This window comes from Heteronotia binoei, chromosome 8 (assembly GCF_032191835.1).
Source record: "Heteronotia binoei isolate CCM8104 ecotype False Entrance Well chromosome 8, APGP_CSIRO_Hbin_v1, whole genome shotgun sequence".
NCBI lineage: Eukaryota > Metazoa > Chordata > Lepidosauria > Squamata > Gekkonidae > Heteronotia > Heteronotia binoei.
Window position 1 is genome coordinate 72,412,543 of NC_083230.1, and position 26,407 is coordinate 72,438,949.

Genomic DNA, 26,407 nt, shown 5'->3' on the forward strand with positions numbered 1-26,407 from the left:
CTCATAATAAATGTGACCCAGGAGATCTGTGTGCCTCTCCAGGCCATCACACTGGACATATGAAATGCAGCTACTTTTAACTTGCCTCTTAGAAGATCTAAATCTTTTGGAGATGAATGACAGTTTTCTGAAACCAGACTCAAGCCAAGTTACAATGATAATAAAAACAATATACAATTAAAAATGGATAAAAACTAAAAAATCATCAAAAATAAGTAGGTAGAAGAGTATCAAAGGGTTTCCTCAATAACTATAGCTTATAGAATTTTTGCAATATTTGTTAACAGTTTTAGGAAGGAATGGCCAACCTAACAACCCTACAGGATGGAAAAGAAGAGTAGAGTTGCTGGTAATGGGACCTGCATATTTGTGGGTTCTAGGCCATAAAGTGCTTCAAAGGTTCCATCCAGCACCTTGAATTACCTTGAACAAAAATACAGTAATCACTGCAGAGTTCTCAGAACACTCATAATGAGTGCCAAATAGCCAGCTGCAGCTAGAAACCAAGCTGTACTGCTGTATTTTGCGCCAGCTGAAGTTTCTAAATTGCCTTTAGGGCAGTCCCAAGAGAAGGTCTCATATATAGCCAGACTTTTCCTTATTACTAAATGGTCAGGTTGTTCCTAAAGATGGGGATTAGGAAGCCAAGTCAGAGGATAATAGCTCCCAGGTTGGCATGAGCCCAGAACTCCGCTCTTTAGAAATTAAACAGTGAGCAATGGTAGGCATTTCAGCTGAAGATCCTTCATTTTATGCTAGTTCTAGAATGTATTCTTTTCTCCACTTGCTAAACCAGAGTATCCATTTGAACAAGAAGCTTGTGATTGATTTGTTGTTGCTGACACAATGAATAAATTTGAAGTAGGATGAAAATTGCCTGGTAAGAATGATTCAAATATCACCTGTCTTCCTGGGTGAACGAGCATTTATTTACTTCTTTCTTTTTTTCACAGCGTATTCAGTGACCTTTAAGGGAATGGTGGGGACTGCACACATGCCAACATTTAAGAAATTATGTTCTGGCTATCTGGAAGCAAAGGTAAGAGATAAACAAGTTCTGTGGAGAGAAAATGACTGGTTATCCATTTTGTTGGTTATACATGCATAGACGAATGCAAATATATTAGAAGCCTGAGGTTCTTTTCCTTTATTGAAGTGTATCCACCATATAGTCAAACTGAAACTTCTTTTACATTTTCTAAGGTAAATTGGCTTATTGTTTTACTCTTCACATTAAAATTGTGTTAGGTTTTTTCCAGAAGGGAAATGCATTTGGATGCTGAAAACAGACATCTTGTGGGCAGTAATTCACATCATATCTAATTGAACACAGTGTATAGCAATGCTTTTCCCACCTGTGTGCATGCCCTCTGGGCTTTGCATGTAAACAGTAAACAAGGTACATTACACTGTGGTGATTACCTCATTCCAACAGGGTACACAAACCAAACCAACCTCTCAGTAATAAAACAAACCATGGTCTCTAGAGTTCTTAATTTGCTGTTTCACTGAATGCTAGGAGTTTCTTAATACATAGCAATATATTCTCACATGGAATATGATATATTCAGTAATATTGTTTTTTTTAAAAAAAAAATACTTTAGTCTAAGATCTATGTATGGTTCTGCAGTTCAATAATTTGAATATTGCAAAAGCTAAGAGCTTCAATGCCAGATGTTGGAAATGCAAAAGTACAGATTCAACATTCTATCATATATGGTGGTCTTGTGATAAAGCAAAAAAAAAAAAAAAATTGGGCAAAGATCCATGAAGAAATACAAAAGATATTAAAGTTAATTTTCCAATGGATCAAAAAAAAATGCCATTAAATATATTTTAAAAAGGTAAAGGTAGTCCCCTGTGCAAGCATCAGTTGTTTCCGACTCTGGGGTGACGTTGCTTTCACGTTTTCACGGCAGACCTTTTACGGGGTGGTTTGGCATTGCCTTCCCCAGTCTTCACCACTTTCCCCCCAGCAAGCTGGGTACTTAAATATATTACCATTAAATATATAAAAAACTCACAGTGAACTATTTAAATATATGTTAACAGCAGCAAGAGTGGCATTTGCATCCATATCGAAAACTGAAATATGCCCAGAATTGACTGCCTGGAAAAATAAACTGAGTATGCAACAATGGCAAAGCTAACATTTTACTTCTATAACAGACCAGATTCAGAATTCCAAGAACAATTGAATGCCTTTTTGAATATATAGCTCAAAATCAGGGTGGAAAGCTTTAAAGATTAAAATACTAATTAAATGATAAAGTCCAGAATTATTAAGCAATATATGTTTATAAAGACCAAATGTTAGAAATGTTTGGAATGAAAAAAAATACATACCAAAACAAAAGTATATGTAATCTCTATGTAAGATCTGATCAACAATTTACTAGATTAAAAATGTGGTTAGTTACAATTTAATAGACAATATTAATGATTTAAGTGATGGTCTTTCTCTTTTATTAATATTTATGCTTTCATCTACCAAATATGATTGTCTATATATAATTGTAGTAATATAGCATTTCTATTCCATTTTTCTTCTCTGTGTATTGTTTTTATGTTTGTTAATATAAAAATTAAAAATATTAAAAATCATAGAATCATAGAGTTGGAAGGGGCTTCTAGTCCAACCCCCTGCTCAATGCAGGATCAGCCTAGAGCATTCCTGACCAGTTTTCATCCAGCCACTGCTTAAAGATTGCTTGTGAGGGGGAGCTCACCACCTCCCTCAGTAGATGATTCCACTGTTGAACAACTCTTACTGTAAAAAGGTTTTTCCTAATATCCAGTTGATACCTTCTCACCCTTTTTGAGAGCCAGTTTGGTGTATGTTTAAGTGTGCGGACTCTTATCTAAGAGAACCGGGTTTGATTCCCCACTCCTCCACTTGCAGCTGCTGGAATGGCCTTGGGTCACCCATAGTTATCACAGAGCTTGTCCTTGAATAGGGCAGCTTCTGGGAGAGCTCTCTCAGCCCCACCCACCTCACAGGGTGTTTGTTGTAGGGGAGGGAGATAAAGGAGATTGTGAGCCACTCTGAGACTCTTGAGTGGAGGGCGGAATATAAATCCAATGTCTTCTTCTTCTTCTTCTAATTTAAACCCATTATTATAAGTCCTCTCCTCTGCTACCAACTGGAACAGCTCCCTGCCCTCCTCTAAGTGACAACCCTTCACATGTATAGCAAGCAATCATATCTCCCCTCAACCTCCTCTTTTCCAGACTGAACATTCCCAAGTCCCTTAGCATTTCCTCACAGGGCTTGGTCTCCAGGCCCCCAACTGCTGGCTGCTCATATTTAACTTATGGTCCGCTCATACCTGAACATCTTGTTCACACACACTGCTACCCGGAAGTGTATCCCCAATCCAGTATGTGTGTTTCTCATTTTTGTTTCTGAGATGTAGAACGTGGCACTTATCCTTGTTAAATTGCTTCTTGTTCACTTCCACCCACTTTTTCATCATATTCATACCTTGTTGAATTCTAACTCTATATTCCGGTGTATTTTCTGCTCCTCCCAATTTGGTGTAATTCACACCCTCATCAAGATCATTAATAAAAATATTGAAAAGTACAGGGCCAAAATCTGAGTCCTGTGGTACCCCACTGGACACCTCCCTCCATTCAGATGTAATGCCATAATAATTTGAATATTAACTGTGCAATCAGGGGCAGGTCTACTTAGAAGTAATTCCCAATTATGTCCATACTCCCAGGTATGTGTGCAGCCTTATGACTACAGCCTTAGACTTGGAAGTCTAAGGCTGTGGTCACATGGCAGGGTTAGCACAGTCTGGCCCATCTCTACTTTCTGAACTTTTGTGTAACAGAGAAATCTGATCAGACATCCCATCCTTAACCTGCTTCACCTCACACACAGCCCATGGAGTACCAATCAGACAGCAGCCACAGAGTAGGAGCTTTTCTTTATTATTTGTCACTTGAGCATTGTGCATAAGTACTTATGGGAAGTATTGTTTCAAACACCTGGCGACCAATGGAATTGCTGGAGGAGACTGCTGGGATTTGTAGTGTGGCTGTGTTTTTTAAAAATTATTTTTTTCAAAAGTTGCAAAGCTGAGGGGAAAGAAGCCTCATCCTGTGTCCTGTGTGCTGATGTTTTTATTTACAAGCTTGGAGTGAAGCTTAGAGTCTTGACATCATTCTCAGACCACCTCCTTCCGCACTCCCTCTCTGAAAAAAAAATCTCATATTTTCAGTTAACCCCTTTCCCAGCCACATGTGCTAGAAAGTTGTAGGCAGAAAACAGATGAAACAAATAGGTGCCTTTCTTTGAAAGTTTTAAAAAGATTTTTAAAAGAGAAATACATGAGGCAAAGATCTGCTTAAGCACACACTGCTACATAATTTTTTAAAAAATGGTGCCAACAAAAATGTGCCCTCTAGTTTTTCAAATGACTTGATTTTGCAAGAGAACTCCAGGGAGATGTAGAAATTGCATGGCAAGACCAATTCAATTCACAAAGATCTGTTTTTTTTTCTGGCATCCAGAAAGTGAGTACAGGCCACCAACTGCAGAATAGGAGACAAATGTCACTGTCCAAATGATCATTTTTATTAGGATTTGTAGAATCTTTCGGGATCAAGTGCCGTGTTCTACTGGAGAAAGTTTTCCTTCCAGACGTTTTGTTCTCAGCTGTGGAGAACATCCTCAGTGGCGTTGCAGCCGGAGCAGGCACTCAGACCTTCTTGGCTGCTGTGCACAGGTCTGAGCGCCTGCTCCGGCTGCAACGCCACTGAGGATATTCTTCGCAGCTGAAAACGAAACGTCTGGAAGGAAAACTTTCTCCAGTAGAACACGGCACTTGATCCTGAAAGATTCTACAAACCCTAATGATGTTACCAGCCGTGAAAACCTGAAATCTTTGATCATTTTTAATTTGTAAGAGAGAGGCAATAAAACTGGGTCAAATAATGCATCTGATCACAGCCTAAGAATCCCTGAAGGCTCCTTGTCTCAATAAATAATTGGATACTCAGGTTAGTGAGTAGTGTGGCCAGGTAAGATCAAGTTATAAATATACAACTTTAAATTTAAGGTAACCATCCTAATATCATTTTGTTGTGTTATGAACCTTGTGTGTAATGATGGTCATGTTTACAGCGTTACCTATAACAGGGCTTTTCCTAGTCTGCTGTTATAGAGATGACAGAGATCTCTTCTCAGTGAATGTTCTATTACATGTTCACTTTTTACTACCCAACTACCTACATCTCCCTGGCCTTACAAAAAGCTTCTTGGAGCAGTCTTCCACCCTGGGAATATGTGGGAGAGTCATGACCTTTTCTGTGAAAAGGAGAGGTGTCAGGGTGATACCGTTGGATTGCTGTGCTGCCTTTCTGTCAACCTATCAAAAGGATATGATTCAAACCCATTCAGCAGAGTGGTCAGGAGCGTGGCAATTCCAAGACTCCTTCTGGGCATACTACAGACATAACTCCAGCATCGGAACCCCTGCCATTCCTACCCCCTTCAACTAGGCTCCGAACACAGGGCAGCCTTCATCCCATGTGAGGCAGGCAGTAGCCACTGCTGCTACCAGAACCTGGCCTCAGATAGGGGAGCTGTGAGCCATTGCTGCTGCCAAGTTGGCTGCTTAAGCCCCAGACGTGAGCACAAGCAGCCCACTGGTACCAAGCTAGCAACCCAACAGGATGGGGTCATGAGCAGTCACCCTCCCCAGCATGGGGCCCAGGGAAACTGACCCAGTTGGTCTGCTGCTCAGACATGTAGTTTACTAAAGAAAAAGAAGACCATAGATTTAGAATCATAGAATAGAATCAACTTCCAGAGATGGTGCGAGCCCTGCGGGACCTGAACCAGTTCCGCAGGGCTTGCAAAACCTCTCTGTTTCAGCTTGCCTTTGGGACAGAACCTGGTTAAACGGATCTGTAGCCATCCAGCCATCTTGTGCATGATTGTGATCTACAGCACTTTATAGCACCGTTTTATCTATCTAATTAACTATGTAACTGAATTGTAACTGAATTGTATTTTAAAATTGTTTGTTTTATATTGTATTTTATTTATATCACGGTGTTCCGTGTCTGTGAGCCGCCCTGAGCCCGCCATCGGCGGGGGAGGGCGGGATATAAAAATAAACTTATCTTATCTTATCTTATACCCCACCCTTCTCTCTGAATCAAGTCTCAGAGCGGCTTACAATCTTCTTTATCTTCTTTCCCCACAACACCCTGTGAGGTAGGTGGGGCTGATAGAGCTCTCACAGAAGCTGCCTTTTCAAGGACAACTCTTGCAAGAGCTATGGCTGACCCAAGGCCATTCCAGCAGCTGCAAGTGGAGGAGTGGGGAATCAAACCCAGTTGTCCCAGATAAGAGTTCACGCCCTTAACCACAACACCAAACCAGTTCTACTGGGTTAACATGAACCCACCATTCAGCCTAACTTAACCTAGTGTGTAGAAAAAACAAATAAGCAGAGAAAAAAAGGCTATATTTCCTGTTAAATCTTTGCCATGATAAAAGAAAGTACTTCTGAGAGAGTTTTGTGACTCAAAATATGACTGCTTGCTTTTGAGAATTAAACCTTGTTAGGCATTTTCCTTGTTTTTGTTTTGGGATTGGTGCAGCAATCTTGTGTCAGGAAGGATATGGCTGCTGACATAAATGTAATCTCCCCAGAGCCACTGGCGTTACTTCATACCTAACAATGGAGAAACATTTACTGGTTATTACCTTTAAAGGTGCTGGTTATTACCTTTAAAGCCCTATATGGCCTAGGACCTGCCTACCTTAGGGACCGTCTCTTCCCATATGCTCCCCAGAGAGTGCTGAGATCCGGCTCTCGAAATCTGCTTGTAATCCCCAGGCCAAAGGAGGTCCGGTTGAAGTCAACTAGGGACAGGGCCTTCTCAATCACAGCCCCTTGCTGGTGGAACCAGCTACCGGAAGAGGTCAGGGCCCTGCGGAACTTTGGACAGTTCCACAGGGGCTGTAAGATAGTCCTCTTCCAGTTGGCTTACAACTGACCGGCATTGAAATATTCTGAAGGAAGACAATAAGATAGCAACTGACATTGACTGATACATTGAGATACTGGCTGTTTTTAATTATGTAAATTATTATTGTATTTTAATTTTTTTAAACCCTATTGTTAGAATTATTGTGTTGTGAGCCACCCTGAGCCCGCCTCGGTGGGGTAGGGCGGGATATAATTCAAATAAAATGGGGCTGCAGAAAAGTGAAACAAAGCGGGGGGAAAAAGTGTGAAACGTGAAACAAATGTGAAAATGAATGAAATGACTGTTCCTTGGTTATTCAGAGAGGGTCACCTATTCTAAACTGCTGTGATAAGCTAGGTTATAGCTGATGTCCGTCACAAATGTTGACACTAGACTCACCAAAAGAAGTGTGAATTCAGGTCAAGGCACAAAGGGGAAAAAAGTAAATATATATAAAAATGAGAACCTCTTTGCTTCAGCTGAAGCTTTCCCCCTCATTATAGGCTCTACAACCTGTTACATAGACATGACTAGTTTGCAGTTTCCTTTGCTGTAGTCCAAACTGTCCATTCAAAAGAGGCTGTGAATGTGAAATCTAGATAAGTTTGAAGCTAAAAAAAATTGTTCCTGTTCTCTGGACATATTTTGCATAGGTCTACCTCCAGTCATTTGTGTGTGTTTATAAAATGCCATCAAGTCACAGCCTAGTTATGGTGATCCAAGCAAGGGGTTTTCAAGACAAGTGAGAAGTAGAGATGCTTCCTCTTGTCTTTCCCTGCAGAGTCTTCCTTGGTGGTCTTCTTTCTAAGTACTGACTCGGCTTAGCTTCCAAGATCTGATGAGATCAGGCTATACCATGCTGTCCCCTGACCACATCATCAGCTGAAAGAATTTTAAACACAGCATAATTTATATCTGTTGAGTGGGAAAGAGGGAGACTTTTTAAAAAATGCAGGTAATGGATAGAAATGCTTTCTTACTACAATGAAATATTATTTTTCATCAGCCCTATAGAAAGTTTCCATTTGGTCTAATTTTTTCCAATGAACCTAATAGAAATGGATTAAACTGCAGGGGAGATGAGAACATAAATTTGATCCCTTTCATTCCATGTAATATTAAGGTTTGTATTCTTTCTCACTGTAATAACCTCTAGACTTCAGCAAAATTGAAAACCTTTAAATAGCCTTTCACAACCTTTTGCTGTAGTAATGAAGTTTTAAGTGCTCACTGGGGATTTTTCCTGTTCAGAAATATCTAAGCTGGAGTAGGTATTAAAATCTAATGTTTACTTCAACTCTTTTACAGCCTAATGGGTTTTTCTGACAATTTAATTTTTAAAAGGTTGGGTTTCATTTATTAATATACTATCTTCACCCTGGAAATCTTTCTTCCTTAAGGGGTCTAGTGGGAACCTTTCAGTAAAACCTTAGCATAGGATCTGAAGGACCAAAAGAAACAGAAAAGAAAAATGTGCCAAAAGCCACCTAAAGCAAAGGGGGAGGGGAGGGGGGGGAGAATCATGATTTACACTCCACAGGAGGTGAAAAACAAATTAAAGATGTGGGTTCCCTGTGAGCACTTAATTACAAATATGTGAGTCAGTGGACTTAGTACCATTTTTCAACAGCTCAAAGGACCATGTAGGAGATTTGCCTGTACTCAGAGCTGGGGATAAGTTGAAGGTTTTTGAGGGGTTTTTTTGCTTCCTACTGCAGATGCTAAACAGAGTGTCAGTAGGGGGAGAAAAATTGCAGGGTGGATGTACATTTATTGTACAAATGTAGTCTATTCATACAAACATACTTTGCTGGAAAACAGTGGTATGACATTATACATCATGGAGTATGTAAAAAAACCCACACATTTTATATTATCCAAGGCATTTTTATGTTTGGCTGTTTCTTCTTTTGCTATCCATTGACTCCTTATTCTATCTATCTATCTATCATCTATCTATCTATCTATCTATCTATCTATCTATCTATCTATCTATCTATCTATCTATCTATCTATCTATCTATCTATCTATCTATCTATCTATCTATCATCGGTGAACTCTCAGAGTTGGATAGATATGTCCCCTCTTCCTAGGGTTGGTAGGTGCTCCCTGGCCACCAGCTGGGGATGGGGGTGATAGGGTAACCAGATCCAGGAAAACTCCTGGAGATATGGGGATGGAGCCTGTGGAGGATAGAGACCTCAGTCCACCCTCCATATCATCCATTTTCCCCCCAGGGGAACAGATATCTGTGGTGTGGAGATGAGCTGTAATTCTGGAAGATCTCCAGGTCTCACCTGGAGGCTGGCATACTTACCTACCTCACCCAACCCAATATATAATGCCTGGTTTCTAACCTTAAAAGTGTTGTTTGGCTTTCTGGAAATCACAATTTGACATGGAAGTTCTCTCCCCATTATAGATATTCCATTATTGGCTATGACTGTTTTGTAAGGGGAAGGTTCATTTTCATCTTGGGCAGACTGTATTTCAGCAAGAAACATGCTGTCTTTCAGGCACCAGGCCAAAATATTTCTTTTAATTTTTTAAACTGTTTTACATTCTGCTTCTGGTTTGAGGTCTGTTTTTTAAGGTGCACAACGATCATTTTATGCAGTTCTTGTGCCCCTGGCTTGTTTTTAATGGATTGTTTTCAATATAAAAATAAATGTATGGTTTTTTTTAAAAAAAATGATATAGCATTGTTTTTGCTGGCAAACTGCATTGAGCAGGTCTCTGGTTAAAACAATTTTTTATTGGTAACATATGGTAATAAATCTATTTGGATTTTATTTGCAATTTATGTAATCTGATGTATAATGTATTTTATGTTGTAAGCCGCCCTGAGCCTGCTTTGGCGGGGAGGGCGGGATAGAAATTAAAAGTTGTTGTTATTATTATTATTATTATTATTATTATTATTATTATTATTATTATTATTATTATTATTATTATTATTATTATTATTATTATTATTATTATTATTATTATTATTATTATTATTATCTTACATCTTTAATAACTTCTTTTATCTATCCCATATATTACTTTCTACCCAGCCCTCCCCCTGTTACTTGACCCTCGCCAGCGTTATTTACTTAAAATGCTAATATTTAAAGCTACCCTTAACTATTAAAATAAAAATTTATATTATTCTTCTTTCTAAAACTTAATCATTATCAAAAATTGTTCAATGTCCTTTTATTTTCCACTCTTTTTCTACATATCTTCTAAACTTTTCCCACTCCATCTTAAAAACTTCTAAATCAGAGTCTCTTAATATTCTTGTTAATTTGTCCATTTCACTCCATGTCATAACTTTTATAATCCAATCCCATTTCTCTGGTATTTTTTCTTGCTTCCACAACTGCGCATATAATGTCCTAGCAGCTGAAAGCAAGTACCAAATTACAGTTCTATCTTCTTTTGGAAATTTTTCCATTTGTAATCCCAACAGAAAAGTCTCTGCAACTTTCTTAAATTCATATCCCAAGATCTTAGAAATGTCTTGCTGAATCATCTGCCAATACTTTTTTGCTCTTTCACAAGTCCACCACATATGGTAGAAAGAACCTTCATGTTTTCTACATTTCCAGCATCTGGCATTTTATTGTACATCTTTGCTGATTTTTTAGGAGTCATATACCATATATACATAATTTTAAAACAGTTCTCTTTAATACTATGATACGTCGAAAGCTTCATAGAATTCCTCCACAAGTATTCCCAAGTTTCCATCTGTATTTCCTTATTTACATTAATTGCCCATTTAATCATTTGAGATTTCACTACTTCATCCTCCGTAGACCATTTTAACAGTAATTTATATATTTTTGAAATTAATTTTTCATTGTCTCCAAGCAGAACTTTTTCCATTTCTGTTTGCTCTTTTCTTATTCCTTCAGTTTTAATATCATTTTCCACCAAGCTCTTTATTTGTTGCATTTGGAACCAATTATATTTATTATTCAGCTCTTCAGCAGTTTTCAATTCTATTTTGCCACTTTGTATTTTTAATAATTGATTATATGACAACCACTTTTCTCAGCCGTTATTTTTATTACTTCAGCCGGCACTATCCATAACGGTCTTCTCTCATCTCCATATTTCTTATATTTCATCCATGTTTTTAACAAATTATTTCTTATATAATGGTGAGAGAAAAAAACGTCCATCTTCTTTATTCCATAATACAAATACGCGTGCCAGCCAAATTTATTTCCATGACCTTCCAGCACTAAGAGTTTTTTTGTTTAACAGCGTTATCCGTTCTTTTATCCACACTAAACAAACTGCTTCCTGATATAATTTTAAATTTGGTAGTTGAAATCCACCTATCTCTTTTGCATCTGTCAAAATTTTCATTTTGATCCTTGGTTTCTTCCCAGCCCACACAAATTCTGAAATTTTTCTTCGCCATTTATCAAATTGTTTACTATCTTTCACAATGGGAATAGTTTGAAACAAATACATTATTCTTAGTAGAATATTCATTTTAATTGCAGCTATTCTACCCAGCAATGACAAATTAAGTTTATTCCATTTTAACATATCTTCATCCATTTTACGCCATAGGTCTCATAATTATTTTTAAACAGATCAATATTCTTCATTGTTATCTCCACACCCAAATACTTTACCTTGGAGGTAACTTCACAGCCCGTTAGTATCTGTAATTCTTGTTACTTATTTATTTGCATATTTTTACATAGAAGTTTTGATTTTTCTTTATTAATACAAAGTCCCGCCAACTCCCCATATTCTTGTATTTTAGTTAACAACAAAGGTGTGACTTGTATGGGGTTTTCATTTATAAACATTATATCATCTGCAAATGCTCTGTATTTGTAAGTAAATCCTTTTATTTTTAATCCTTCTATTTCTTTATCTTCTTGGATCTGCATCAGCAATATTTCAAGAGTCATTATAAATAACAATGGGGAAAGCGGACAGCCTTGTCTTGTACCTTTGCTAATTATCATATCTTCTGTAAGATCTGCATTTATACATAGCTTTGGACGTTGTTCAGTGTATATTGCTTTTATCATTCTTATAAAGCTTCTCCCAGCTCCATTTTCTCCATTACTGCAAACGTAAAGTCCCAATTTAAATTGTCAAATGCTTTCTCTGCATCCGCAAAGAATAATGCTACTTCCTTTTCTGGATGTCTTTCATAATATTCTACAATATTTACAACTGTTCTAATATTGCCTCTTATTTGCCTTTTGGGAAGAAACCCCGCTTGATCTTCCTTTATAAAATTGATCAAATGTTGTTTAAGCCGTTCTGCCAAGATTCTTGTATATATTTTATAGTCATTGTTTAATAGCGAAATTGGTCTGTAATTTTTAACATTCGTGACATCTCTATCTTCCTTTGGTATCAACAAAATAACAGCTTACTTCCATGTGTTTGGGATTTTCCCTTTCATTCTTATCATGTTCATCAACTTCTGCAATTTCGGTGTAAACTCATCTTTAAAGGTTTTGAAATATTTAGCTGTATATCCATCTGGCCCAGGTGCCTTTCCATTTTTCATTGCATTAATTGCTGCTTCAATTTCTATTTTTTCAATTGGACCATTCAAAACTTTTCGCATATTTTCTGTTAAGGGTGCTATTTTTATCTTTTGTACTCATCCATCTTTTCTTTCTCTGTTTTAACACCTTTAAACAACTTGGCATAATACTTAAAAAATTCTCTTTTTATTCCCTCTTGGCTAACCACCTCTCTTCCATCTACCACAATTTTATTAATAATTTTATTTTCTCTCTTTTTCTTCAATTGCCAAGCCAAATACTTTCCAGGTTTATTTGCTCCCTAAAAAGATTTCTGCTGCAGTCTTTTCAAATTCCATTCCAATTCTTTATTTAACAAATGTCTCATTTGCGTTTGTAATATTGTAATTTCCTTATAATTTTCTTTTTCCCTGGCCTTTTTCTCAACTCCTCTTCTTTTTTCTTTATTTCATTTTGAATGTCCAACAACTGTTTTTCTTTTGCTCTCTTATCTTTATTATTCAAAGTAATCAATATTCCTCTCATTACTGCTTTATAGGCATCCCAGACCGTCTGAAATTCTATATCCTCTGTCATTCACTTGAAAGAAAGCTTTAGTTTCATTTTCTAGGTACGTCACTATTTCTTTATTCTGTAGTAAATCTTCATTCAATCTCCATCTTTTCAATTTAGACAATTTTGTAATCCACGTTATTGGGTTATGGTCAGCCCCAATTTTGGGTAAAATCTCTATTTTCCTTGTTATAAGACCTAAATCAAGTGCCCCATGACATGTCAATTCTGGAAAAAGTTTTATGACTTGCTGAAAAGAAGGTATAGTCCCGCACTTCAGGGTTAAATTTCATCCATATGTCCTCCAAATTTTCTTGTTTGTCCAATTAAAAAAAAAGACTTTGGCAATTTTCCTTCTTTGTTATTATTTTTTCACCCAGACCTATTGTCAAGTCTGCTTTAACTCTGGTCAAGTCTGTGTTTCAGCTTTGGTTCAGGGGGAAGCATTCTGGGTAAAAGCCACACTGTATACCAATGCTGCTAGCGTGAACTCTCCTCTCCCCCCTCCCTTCCTTTGTTATGTAGCTTTGCTTTGAAATGGGAATATGTGAAAGAGATTATGGTGCCTTCTCAGGCTGGGCACCGGGGGAGGATCCGCCCAAGGCCACCAGGCCTGAGAACGAATTTGTAACATCAATGTGTGAATGTGCCCTGCATAGTACCCCCTCCCTAAAGAATTCCTTTGAAGTACACCTTATATGATTACACTTTACTGTATGATCCTCAGTCTTTCAATCTCCCTGAAGTTGAGAACAATGATATCACTAAACTAGAAACTTTGTATCAACAAAGCCTCGTTATTGAATCAGCCGACTTGACACCTATCCAGTGAATTATTAATTGTTCCATTAAAGTCTCCCATTATCAAAACTTGGTCATAAGTCAGTTCATCAAATTGTTGTATAATGTCTTTAAAAAAAACATCCTTTACACCATTCGGCGCATCAGTCCCAATAACAATGTTATTTTTGCATTTAATACTATTTCTACTGCTACAAATCTTCCATCTTTATCTTTAAACACTAATTTTGGCTCCAATTCTTGTTTAATATAAAAAATCACTCCCCTTTTCTTCTGTTCAGCCAGTGAAAAAATTCTAACCCCAATTGTTTATTCCATAAAAATTTGTAATCCTTTTGTTTAATATGCACTTCTTGTAAACAAGCTACCATATATTACAATTTTGCTTTTTAATCCAATGAAAAGTTGCCCTTCTTTTTTGTGGTGAATTTAGTCCATTTACATTCCAAGACAATAATTTGTAATCCATCATGGTGCAAATTCTTTATGTTCTTCATAAAATCTATGCAGTTCCTGTGCATTTGTAATTGTGATTCTTTTCCCCTTAAGTTCAAAGCTCAAACCTTCAGGTATTATTCATCTAAACCTCATTTCATTGTCCCGTAATTTTTCTGTCAGTTTTTTGTATGTTCTTCTATCATTTATCACTTGCCTTGGCAACTCCTTCATAATTCTTACTCTGCTGCCTCCCACTATCAATGTCTTTTCAAAGTTTTTGTTCATGATCTTTCCCACCATTTCTTTTGTCATATATCTTATGACAACATCTCTTGGTAAATTATTTTTCTTGGCATAGAATGAGTTCACTCTATACATATAATCATACATATTTTTAGTTTCTTCAGGATCTTCCTCCAAAAATTCTGCAATTATTTTTATTATATATTCTTTCAAATCACCATCTTCCTTTTCAGGTACTCCTCTCAGATGTATCTGAGTCTCCATCAGTTTGCAGTCATGGATTGTCACTCTTTCTTGTATTTTCAACAAGGTGGAGTCATGTACCTTCATTCTCCCTTCTACCTCCTGCACTTTTTTAGATGTTTCCTCTGTCTCATTTCTGAGATCTTCCATATCTTTTTTAATCTCTTCTATAATTTCTTTTTTTGATGCAGTTATCATCTCTCTCATGCCTTTCATCATTCTGGCCTCCATTGCCTCTAATTGATCCTGCATTTTCTCCAATGAAGTAGCCCTTGTACGGGTTTGCTTGTGTTCTGACATTTAAAAAACACCGAAAATTTTGATCTCACCAATTTGAAATTTGACTACCAAGTTCAAAAGATTAGAGCTTGCTTTTTACAACAAGCCTAATTTTGCTGTCCTCAGAGCTTCCCAGACCGAAATATTAATTTTTAAAGTTTTTAAATCCTTCAAAATGGTGGTCGTGACTTTTTGCTTCTCTCTAAAAGATTTTTTTTTCTTTTAAAGGCTTCTAAAGTCCATTATAAACAATATGTCCAATAGTATTTATCCTGTTATCATCATCTCAATTATTTCCAATAGTTTTTAATGTCCCAAACACTTTAAAAATATTATTTTAATTTTGACCACCTTGCAATGGCCACCGATGTTTCTCAATGGTATTATAATCCTAGAGTAGGATTTTTGTCAGCTACTTCCTACTTTGCTTGCCAGCAAATCTCGTTTTCACTGGTAAAGAGATCTCACGATACTTGACATACTTCCTGTGTTGATTGTATATGCTGCAGTTCTGTGATGATGGTGCTCTTTTTTCAAAACCACAAGTAGACCAAACAATAAATTCCTTTCCACTTTTTAGCTCTGTCCTTTAAATTTACAAAGTCCAAATTTCACCTCTTCCTCCTTTCTTCTTCTAAGCTTTCTAGATTTCCATTTCCCACCTTCTGAATTTATTCTGTTTAACTGCAAATAGTCCCAGAATGAAAGATAGTAATCTGTACCTTTTCTGCCAATTATCCAGATCCACACCGGTCTTCTTTAGCTTTAGATGTTTAGCAATGTCCAAGAACAAACATGTGGACAAAGGAGACCCGATAGATGTTGTTTACCTTGACTTCCAGAAAGCTTTTGATAAAGTTCCTCATCAAAGGCTCCTTAGAAAGCTTGAGAGTCATGGAGTAAAAGGACAGGTCCTCTTGTGGATCAAAAACTGGCTGAGTAATAGGAAGCAGAGAGTGAGTATAAATGGGCAGTCTTCGCAGTGGAGGACTGTAAGCAGTGGGGTGCCGCAGGGCTCGGTACTGGGTCCCATGCTCTTTAACTTTTTCATAAATGATTTAGAGTTGAGAGTGAGCAGTGAAGTGGCCAAGTTTGCGGATGACACAAAATTGTTCAGAGTGGTGAGAACCAGAGAGGATTGTGAGGAACTCCAAAGGGATCTGTTGAGGCTGGGTAAGTGGGCGTCAACGTGGCAGATGCAGTTCAATGTGGCCAAGTGCAAAGTAATGCACATTGGGGCCAAGAATCCCAGCTACAAATACAAGTTGATGGGATGTGAACTGGCAGAGAATGACCATGAGAAAGATCTTGGGGTCGTGGTAGATAATTCACTGAAAATGTCAAGACAGTGTGCGTTTGCAATAAAAAAGGCCAACGCCTTGCTGGGAATTATTAGGAAAGGAATTGAAAACAAATCTCGGCTTGGCTTCGCGAACGAAGATTTAAGAAGGGTGCAATAGTCCACGTTTGCTGCAGGCTCGCTGGTGGCTGACAAGACCAATGTGGGACAGGCAGGTCCGGCCACAGCAGCTGCAGGGAAAAGTCTGATTTAGGGTTGGTCCTGTAGCAGTGCGATTCTTCCTCAATCTCCTTTTGTCCTCAAGACCAGCTATGCGTGCGTTCTCAAAGGAAGAGACAGCCTGGTGGATGGTGTGCCTCCATGCTTTGCGATCTGAGGCTAGGTCAGACCACTGGTGATGGTTGATGTGACAGGTGCTAAGGGATTTCTTCAAGGAGTCCTTGTACCTCTTCTTTGGTGCCCCTCTATTTCGATGGCCGGTGGAGAGTTCGCCATACAGGGCAATCTTGGGAAGGCGGTGGTTTTCCATCCTAGAAATATGCCCTGCCCAGCGCAGCTGCGTCTTCAACAGCAGTGCCTCGATGCTGGTAACCTCTGCCCGCTTGAGGACTTCAGTGTTGGTCACAAAGTCACTCCAGTGGATGTTGAGGATGGTGCGAAGGCAGCGCTGATGAAAGCGCTCAAGGAGTCGCAGGTGATGACGGTATAAAACCCACGATTCGGAGCCGTAGATGAGGGTTGTCATCACAACCGCTTTGTAAACATTGATCTTTGTGCCTTTTTTCAGATGCTTGTTGCTCCACACTCTTTTGTGCAGTCGGCCAAATGCACGGTTTGCCTTTGCCAGCCTGTTGTCAATCTCCTTGTCGATCTTGGCATCTGAGGAGATGATGCACCCCAGGTAGCTGAACTGCTGGACTGTCTTCAGAACTGATTCACCCACAGTGATGCAGGGAGGGTGATAATCTTCCTGGGGTGCAGGCTGGTGGAGAACTTCTGTCTTCTTCAGACTAACTTCTAGGCCGAATAGCTTGGCAGCCTCTGCAAAGCAGGACGTCATATGCTGCAGAGCTGATACCGAGTGGGAGACGAGTGCAGCATCATCAGCAAACAGTAGCTCTCGGATGAGTTTTTCCATTGTCTTGGAGTGGGCCTTTAGTCGCCTCAGGTTGAACAGGCTGCCATCAGTGCGATAGCGGATGTAGACACCATCGTCCTCATCTAGATCTACTGCGGCTCTTTGAAGCATCATGCTAAAGAAGATCGTAAAGAGAGTTGGCGCGAGAACGCAGCCTTGCTTTACACCTGTGCCTATTGGGAAGGGCTCCGAGAGGTCGTTGCAGTGTCTGACTTGGCCTCGCTGGTCTTCGTGTAGCTGGATGATCATGCTGAGGAACCTTGGGGGACATCCTAAACGTTCCAAGATTTGCCACAGGCCTTTCCTGCTAACGGTATCGAAAGCTTTGGTAAGGTCGACAAAAGTCACATACAGAGCCTTGTTCTGTTCCCTGCATTTCTCTTGGAGCTGCCTGAGAACAAATACCATGTCGGTGGTGCTCCTGTTAGCTCTGAAGCCGCACTGGCTCTCTGGGAGGAGTTCTTCTGCAATGGTGGGCACCAGTCTGTTCAGGAGTATTCTGGCAAGGATTTTGCCTGCGATGGAGAGAAGGGTTATCCCCCGGTAGTTGGAGCAGTCTGACTTTTCCCCTTTGTTCTTGTATAGGGTGATGATGATTGTATCGCGAAAGTCCTGTGGTAATTTGCCTTGTTCCCAGCAGGTGACAAGTACTTTGTGAAGTGAGCTATGTAGTACTGTGCCCCCATGCTTCCAGATCTCTGTTGGAATTCCATCAACTCCTGCTGCCTTGCCACTTTTCAGTTGCTTGATGGCTTTAACAGTCTCTTCTAGGGTGGGGATCTCATCCAACTCTGTTTTCACCAGTTGAAGTGGGGTGAGGTGGATTGCTGAATCTTGAACTACGCGGTTGGCGCTGAAGAGAACCTGAAAATACTCCGACCACCGGTTCAGTATGGATGCCTTGTCTGTGAGGAGCACTTGGCCGTCTGCACTATGCAAGGGACTCTGAGCCTGATATGATGGACCATATACTGCCTTCAGGGCTTCGTAGAACCCTCTTAAATCACCAGTGTCTGCACACAGCTGGGTTCTCTCTGCAAGCTTGGTCCACCACTCGTTCTGAATGTCTCGAAGCTTGCGCTGGAGTTTGCTACATGCAGCGCGAAAGGTTGCTTTTTTCCCAGGACAGGAGGGCTGAGCAAGATGTGCTTGGTAGGCAGATCTCTTTTTTGCCAGTAATTCTTGGATCTCTTGATTGTTCTCATCAAACCAGTCCTTGTTCTTCCTTGTGGAGAACCCGAGGACTTCTTCAGAGATCTGCAGGACGGTAGTTTCTGGTGTTCCCAGAGTGCTTCTGGAGAAGGGTCTGTGGGGCAACTGAGGTCCTCAATTCTTGACTGGAGTTTTGCCTGGAAGGCAGCTTTAACTTCGGCTGACTGGAGGCTGCCAACCTGAAACTTCCTCCAAGGGATATCTCCTCTCCTGGGTGTGGGTTTAAAGTGAAGACGGAGATTGCAGCGTACAAGACGATGATCCGTATGACATTCTGCGCTGGGCATTACTCGGGTGTGTAAGACATCTCGAAGGTCTCTCTGGCGCACCAGAATGTAGTCGATAAGGTGCCAATGCTTGGACCGTGGGTGCATCCAGGTTGTCTTCAGACTGTTCTTCTGCTGGAAGATAGTGTTGGTGATGGTGAGCTGGTGCTCCATGCAGAATTCTAGCAGGAGGCGCCCGTTGTCATTGCAGTTGCCAATGCCGTGTTTGCCAAGTACTCCTTTCCAGGCTTCCGAGTCTTTACCTACTCTGGCATTGAAGTCGCCAAGGATGATCACCTTGTCCTCTGTAGGGGTCTTCCATACGAGGTTGCGTAGATCAGCATAGAACTGAAAACATGAAAACATGAAAACATTTCATAGCATGAAAACAAATCAGCCAGTATCATAATGCCCCTGTATAAATCGATGGTGCGGTCTTATTTGGAGTACTGTGTGCAGTTCTGGTCGCCGCACCTCAAAAAGGATATTATAGCATTGGAGAAAGTCCAGAAAAGGGCAACTAGAATGATTAAAGGGCTGGAACACTTTCCCTATGAAGAAACGTTGAAACGCTTAGGGCTCTTTAGCTTGGAGAAACGTCGACTGCGGGGTGACATGATAGAGGTTTACAAGATAATGCATGGGATGGAGAAAGTAGAGAAAGAAATACTTTTCTCCCTTTCTCACAATACAAGAACTCGTGGGCATTCCATGAAATTGCTGAGCAGAAAAGTTAAAACGGATAAAAGGAAGTACTTCTTCACCCAAAGGGTGATTACATGTGGAATTCACTGCCACAGGAGGTGGTGGCGGCCACAGGCATAGCCACCTTCAAGAGTAGGTTAGATAAAAATATGGAGCAGAGGTCCATCAGTGGCTATTAGCCACAGTGTGTGTGTGTGTGTATAGATATATATATATTTGGCCGCTGTGTGACACAGAATGTTGGACTGGATGGGCCATTGGCCTGATCTAACATGGCTTTTCTTATGTTCTTATGTTCTAAGGTTAGTATTTTGTCAAGCTTATGTCAAATAAATGACTCTGAGAACTTCTGCAGATGATGAAAATGCAACTCTTCTCCAGAGACTCCTCAAAGCCTCAAAGGAGCCCCCCCCCCCCGGACTCCCTTTTAGCCAAGGTAAATCTCCTCAAAGTTTTCTGTGCATATCTTGGACAAATCTCTAACTGAGAAAAGTATGCAGTAGGCATTAATTTGCCTTCCACTACCCCAAACAGAAGTTCCAGCCTGCTCCTGTTATGAGAAGCAGCTCAGCTCAGCATTTTCCTCCCCCAGAAGTCCATTGAGCAGGTCTCTGGAAAGGCAGTGAATAAATTTCATTTTTTAAAAAACCTAGCTGCCTGTGCTTTTGCTTTATAACTCTGCAACAAAAAGGTCAGGATGCTTACTTTTAAAAAAGGCTGGGGATGCAGAGGTCATGGAAATAGATCATAGGAACATTAGTTTACAGTATTGCAATAGCAATTACTCATTTCACAAAAACCTTTAAAAGTCTTGTTGTGGCATGTTAAGAGAAGTATGCAGGGAAAATGATGGTGTGCTATGTGAATCCTAACTTTTCTCTTCAGTAAAACAGAAACAAGGCAGATGCTGTCAAAGCTCTTGGTGCATGTTTTCTGGTTCTTATCCTTCAAGGAGATATTATAGGGAACACACTACATAGTCCTAGTAGGGGATAGGATTGAACCTAATCAGGTTATTCTTCTGATCTCTTCCTAAAATTTGTCCCATTTCTTTTTCTGTTATAGTAATGGGTAGAGCCAGGAGACTTTGAGGGTGGAGCCGGAAGCAAGGTTGTGACAAGCATAATTTAACTCCAAAGGGAGTTCTGGACATCACATTTAAAGGGACTGCAAACCTTTTAAATATCTTCCCTCCACTGGAAATCATGAAGGACAGGGGCACCTTCTTTTGGGGCTCCTGGTCCAGCCCTTTTGAAACTTGTAAGCTGTTTTGAGGAGAGGCACCGGATGCTATGCTGAAAATTTGGTACCTCTAACTCAAAAAACAGCCCTCCAGATACCTAAGGATTAATCCTCCATTATTCCCCATGGGAATCGGTTTCCATAGGGAATAATGGAATGCCCAGCAGGCATTTCCCTCCACCCCACCCCATGCTTTCTGATGACCCTGAAGCGGGAGAGGGCATCCAAACTGGGGGATCCCCTGCCCCCACCTGGGGATTGGCAATCCTATGGTTTAAGGTTAAAATGGCATACATTATGACTTACACTAGCTGCAGACTCATCCAACCAATGTAACTCAAGACCAGGGCTTTTTTTTTATAGTAGGAATTCCTTTACATATTAGGCCACACCCCATGATGTAGCCAATCCTCCAAGAACTTACAGGGCTCTTTGTACAGGGCCTACTGTAAACTCCAGGAGGACTGGCTACATCAGGGTGTGTGGCCTAACATGCAAAGCAGTTCCTGTTACAAAAAAAGCCCTGCTCAAGACTAGCATTTACTATTCATTTATTTATTTAGAAAAATTTTGATGCCGTCTCCCCAGGAAACCTGTTTGAGATGACTTACAAAATAAGACATAAAAACATAAAATACCACAGCAGTTCTGAATTAAACCCAACATTAAAAACTCATCATGGCATAAAACCCACCCTTGAACAACTTAATATGAGTGTTGCAGTTTCCAAGATAGAAACAGACTATTAAAATGATTTTTAGGAATTTACTGTTTAGTTTAAAAGCTAATTAAAAGAAAAAAGACAGCAGAGTAGGTTCCAGGCAATGCTTAAGAGGAAGGGTATTCCACAGATGAGGTACAATAACAACATAAGAACATAATGGCCCATCCAGTCCAACACTCTGTGCCACACAGTGGCCAAAAAACCCAGGTGCCACCAGGAGGTCCATCAGTGGGGCCAGGACACTAGAAGTCCTCACACTGTTGCCCCAAGAATACTGAGCACCAAGAATACAGAGCATCATTTGCCCCAGACAGAGAGTTCCAACAATACACTGCAGCTGATAGCCACTGATGGACCGCTGCTCCATACTTTATCTAATCCCCTCTTGAAGCTGGCTATGTCTGTAGCTGCTGCCACCTCCTGTGGCAGTGAATTCCATGTGTTTATCAACCTTTGATATTATACCAATAATACCTCAGACCACGGGTGGCCAAACTGTGGCTTGGGAGCCACATGTGGCTCTTTCACACATAATGTGTGGCTCTTGAAGTCCCTGCTGTCCTGTCCTGGCTTGGAGAATGCAGTTAAAGTTCAAGTTGCTTTCTTTCCACATCTCCCTCCCTCCTCCATCTTAATAATAATAATAATAATAGTAATACTTTTTTTACATCCCGCCCTCCCTGCCGAAGCAGGCTCAGGGCGGCTCACAACATATTAGTTCAATACAATACAATATAATACAATAAAATCATATAATTCAACAAATACTACATTATAAAATCATCATTTAAATCGACATTCTAATTAAAATTAACAGTTATGGTGCTAAATTACAGGTTTTTAATAAATTGATGGCGGAATACAACAGCAGCGAATCTATCATTTGCTCAGCTTTCAGCGAAGGCCATCTTAAAAAGAGTAGTCTTGCAGGCCCTGTGGAATTAGTCAAGACTCTGCAGGGCCTGAACTTCATCTGGAAGTTGATTCCACAGGTGTGGAGCTGCGATAAGGCCCGTTCCCTTGTGTTCTTCAATTTGGCCTCCCTTGGCCCAGGGATATTCAGCTGATTCTTTCCCGCTGACCTCAGTGCTCTCTGGGGTTCGTATGGGGAGAGACGGCCCCTCAGGTAGGCAGGCCCTTGACCATATAGGGCTTTAAAGTTAATAACCAGCACTTTGTACCAAACCCGGTATGCAACCGGCAGCCAGTGTAGCCCACGCAGCCCCAGCTGTATGTGCTCCCACTTCGGGAGCCCTAACAATAGCCTAGCCTCTGTGTTCTGCACCAGCTGCAGCTTCCAGATTCGGCACAAAGTCAGCTCCATGTAAAGGGCATTACAGTAATCCAGTCTTGAGGTGACCGTTGCATGGATCACTGCTGCTACATCCTGGCGCTCAAGGAAGGGGGCCAACTGCCTCGCCCATGTAAGATGAAAAAATGCGGACTTGGCAGTGGCCACTATCTGGGCCTCCATTGACAATGAAGGCTCCAGTTGAACCCCTAAGCTCTTGACCCGGTGTGCCACTTTCAGCGACATACTATCAAAAACTGGGAGAGGAATTTCCCATCCCAAAGCGCCACGACCCAAGCAAAGGACCTCCGTCTTCATTGGATTCAGCTTCAACCCACTCAGCCTGAGCCAACCTGCCACGGCTTGCAGCACCAGGTCCAGATTTTTTGGGATGCAGTCAGGCCGGCTGTCCATTAGTAGATAGAGCTTGGTGTCATCCGCATATTGATGACACCCTAGCCCATACCTCCAGGCAATCTGGGCAAGGGGGCGCATGTAGATGTTAAATAACATTGGAGAAAGAACTGCTCCCTGCGGCACCCCACAATCTAGTGAGTGCCTCTGGAACAGCTCTCCCCCAATTGCCACCCTTTGTCCCCATCTATCAAGGAAGGAGGAAAGCCACTGTAAGGCCAACACCCTAATCCCTGCATCGGCGAGCCAATGGGTCAGTAACTGATGGTCGACCATGTCGAATGCAGCCGACAAGTCTAACAACATCAGCACCGCCACGCCGCCTCAATCCCGATGCTGCTGGAGATCATCCAACAAGGCGACCAGCACTGTCTCTGTCTCATGGCCTGGGCGGAAGCCAGACTGGTAAGGATCTAAGATGAAAGCATCATCCAGAAAACCCTGCAACTGTAGCGCTACTGCCCTCTCGATAATTTTACCTAAAAATGGTAAATTTGAGACCGGCCAATAGTTTGCTAATTCGGCCGGGTCTGCTGTACTCTTTTTCAAGACAGGGCGAACCATAGCCTCTTTCAGAGGTGTTGGAAATCGCCCCTCTGAGAGGGATCTATTTACTATGTCCCATAAAGGACATATAAGACTCTGGCAAGATTTAATCAGCCAAGAGGGGCATGGGTCCAGATCACAAGTTGTTGGATGTCTCTGTCTCGGCTTTACTTCGCGAATGAAGATTTAAGAAAGCTGCAGTAGTCCACGTCTGCTGCAGGCTCGCTGGTGGCTGACAAGACCAATGCGGGACAGGCAGGTCCGGCCACGGTGGCTGCAGGTAAAAGTCTGATTTGGGGTTGGTGCTGTAGCAGTACGATTCTTCCTCCATCTCCTTTTGTCCTCAAGACCAGCTATACGTGCGTTCTCAAAGGAAGAAACAGCCTGGTGGATGGTGTGCCTCCATGCTTTGCGATCTGAGGCCAGGTCAGACCACTGGTGATGGTTAATGCAACAGGTACCAAGGGATTTCTTCAAGGAGTCCTTGTACCTCTTCTTTGGTGCCCCTCTATTTCGATGGCCGGTGGAAAGTTCGCCATACAGGGCAATCTTGGGAGGGCGGTGGTTTTCCATCCTGGAGATATGCCCTGCCCAGCGCAGCTGCGTCTTCAACAGCAATGCCTCGATGCTTGTAACCTCCGCCCGCATGAGGACTTCAGTGTTGGTCACAAAGTCACTCCAGTGGATATTGAGGATGGTGCGAAGGCAGCACTGATGAAAGCGCTCAAGGAGTCGCAGGTGATGACGGTATAAAACCCACGATTCGGAGCCATAGATGAGGGTTGTCATCACAACTGCTTTGTAAACATTGATCTTTGTGCCTTTTTTCAGATGCTTGTTGCTCCACACTCTTTTATGCAGTCGGCCGAATGAACCGTTTGCCTTTGCCAGTCTATTGTCAATCTCCTTGTCGATCTTGGAGTCTGAGGAGATGATGCACTCCAGGTAGCTGAACTGCTGGACTGTCTTCAAAACTGATTCACCCACAGTAATGCAAGGAGGGTGATCATCTTCCTGGGGTGCAGGCTGGTGGAGAACTTCTGTCTTCTTCAGACTAACTTCTAGGCCGAATAGCTTGGCAGCCTCTGCAAAGCAGGACGTCATATGCTGCAGAGCTGATACTGAGGGGGAGACAAGTGCAGCATCATCAGCAAACAGTAGCTCTCGGATAAGTTTTTCCATTGTCTTAGAGTGCGCCTTTAGTCACCTCAGGTTGAACAGGCTGCCATCGGTGCGATAGTGGACATAGACACCATCGTCATCATCTAAATCTACTGTGGCTCTTTGAAGCATCATGCTAAAGAAGATCGTAAAGAGAGTTGGCGCGAGAACACAGCCTTGCTTTACACCTGTGCCTATTGGGAAGGGCTCCGAGAGATCATTGCAGTGTCTGACTTGGCCTCGCTGATCTTCATGTAGCTGGATGACCATACTGAGGAACCTTGGGGGACATTCTAAATATTCCAAGATTTGCCACAGGCCGTTCCTGCTAACAGTATCGAAAGCTTTGGTAAGGTCGACAAAAGTCACATATAGACCCTTGTTCTGTTCCTTACATTTCTCTTGGAGCTGTCTGAGAAAAAATACCATGTTGGTGGTGCTCCTGTTAGCTCTGAAGCCACACTGGCTCTCTGAGAGGAGTTCTTCTGCAATGGTGGGCACCAGTCTGTTCAGGAGTATTCTAGCAAGAATTTTGCCTGCGATGGAGACCAGGGTTATCCCCCGGTAGTTGGAGCAGTCTGACTTTTCCCCTTTGTTCTTATGTAGAGTGATGATGCTTGCATCGCGAAAGTCCTGTGGTAGTTTGCCTTGTTCCCAGCAGGTGACAAGTACTTTGTAAAGTGTGCTATGTAGTACTATGCCCCCATGCTTCCAGATCTCTGGTGGGATTCCATCAACTCCCGCTGCCTTGCCACTTTTCAGCTGCTTGATGGCTTTAACAGTCTCTTCTAGGGTGGGGATCTCATCCAACTCTGTTTTCACTGGTTGAAATGGGGGTGAGGTGGATTGTTGAATCTTGAACTACGTGATTGGCACTGAAGAGAACCTGAAAATCCTCCGACGACCAGTTCAGTATGGATGCCTTGTCTGTGAGGAGCACTTGGCCGTCTGCACTACGCAAGGGACTCTGAGCCTGATATGATGAACCATATACTGCCTTCAGGGCTTCGTAGAATCTTAAATTACCAGTGTCTGCACACAGCTGGGTTCTCTCTGCAAGCTTGGTCCACCACTCGTTCTGAATGTCTCGAAGCTTGCGCTGGAGGTTGCTACATACAGCGCGAAAGGTTGCTTTTTTCCCGGGACAGGAGGGCTGAGCAAGATGTGCTTGGTAGGCAGATCTCTTTTTCGCCAGTAATTCTTGGATCTCTTGATTGTTCTCGTCGAACCAGTCCTTGTTCTTCCTTGTGGAGAAGCCAAGGACTTCTTCAGAGGTCAACAGGATGGTAGTTTTTAGGTGTTCCCAGAGTGCTTCTGGAGAAGGATCTGTGAGGC

General features: G+C 41.3%; 1 long non-coding RNA gene across 1 annotated transcript in view; it reads left to right on the forward strand.

Annotated features, from left to right (window-relative positions):
* The first annotated feature begins 798 nt into the window (after positions 1-798).
* The window catches only part of LOC132575886 (uncharacterized), a 32,253-nt gene continuing 6,644 nt past the window's right edge, over positions 799-26,407 (forward strand). The window contains exons 1-2 of the long non-coding RNA XR_009555708.1: positions 799-880; positions 954-1,039. This is a non-coding gene — a long non-coding RNA (uncharacterized LOC132575886). The remainder of the gene's footprint in view (positions 881-953; positions 1,040-26,407) is intronic.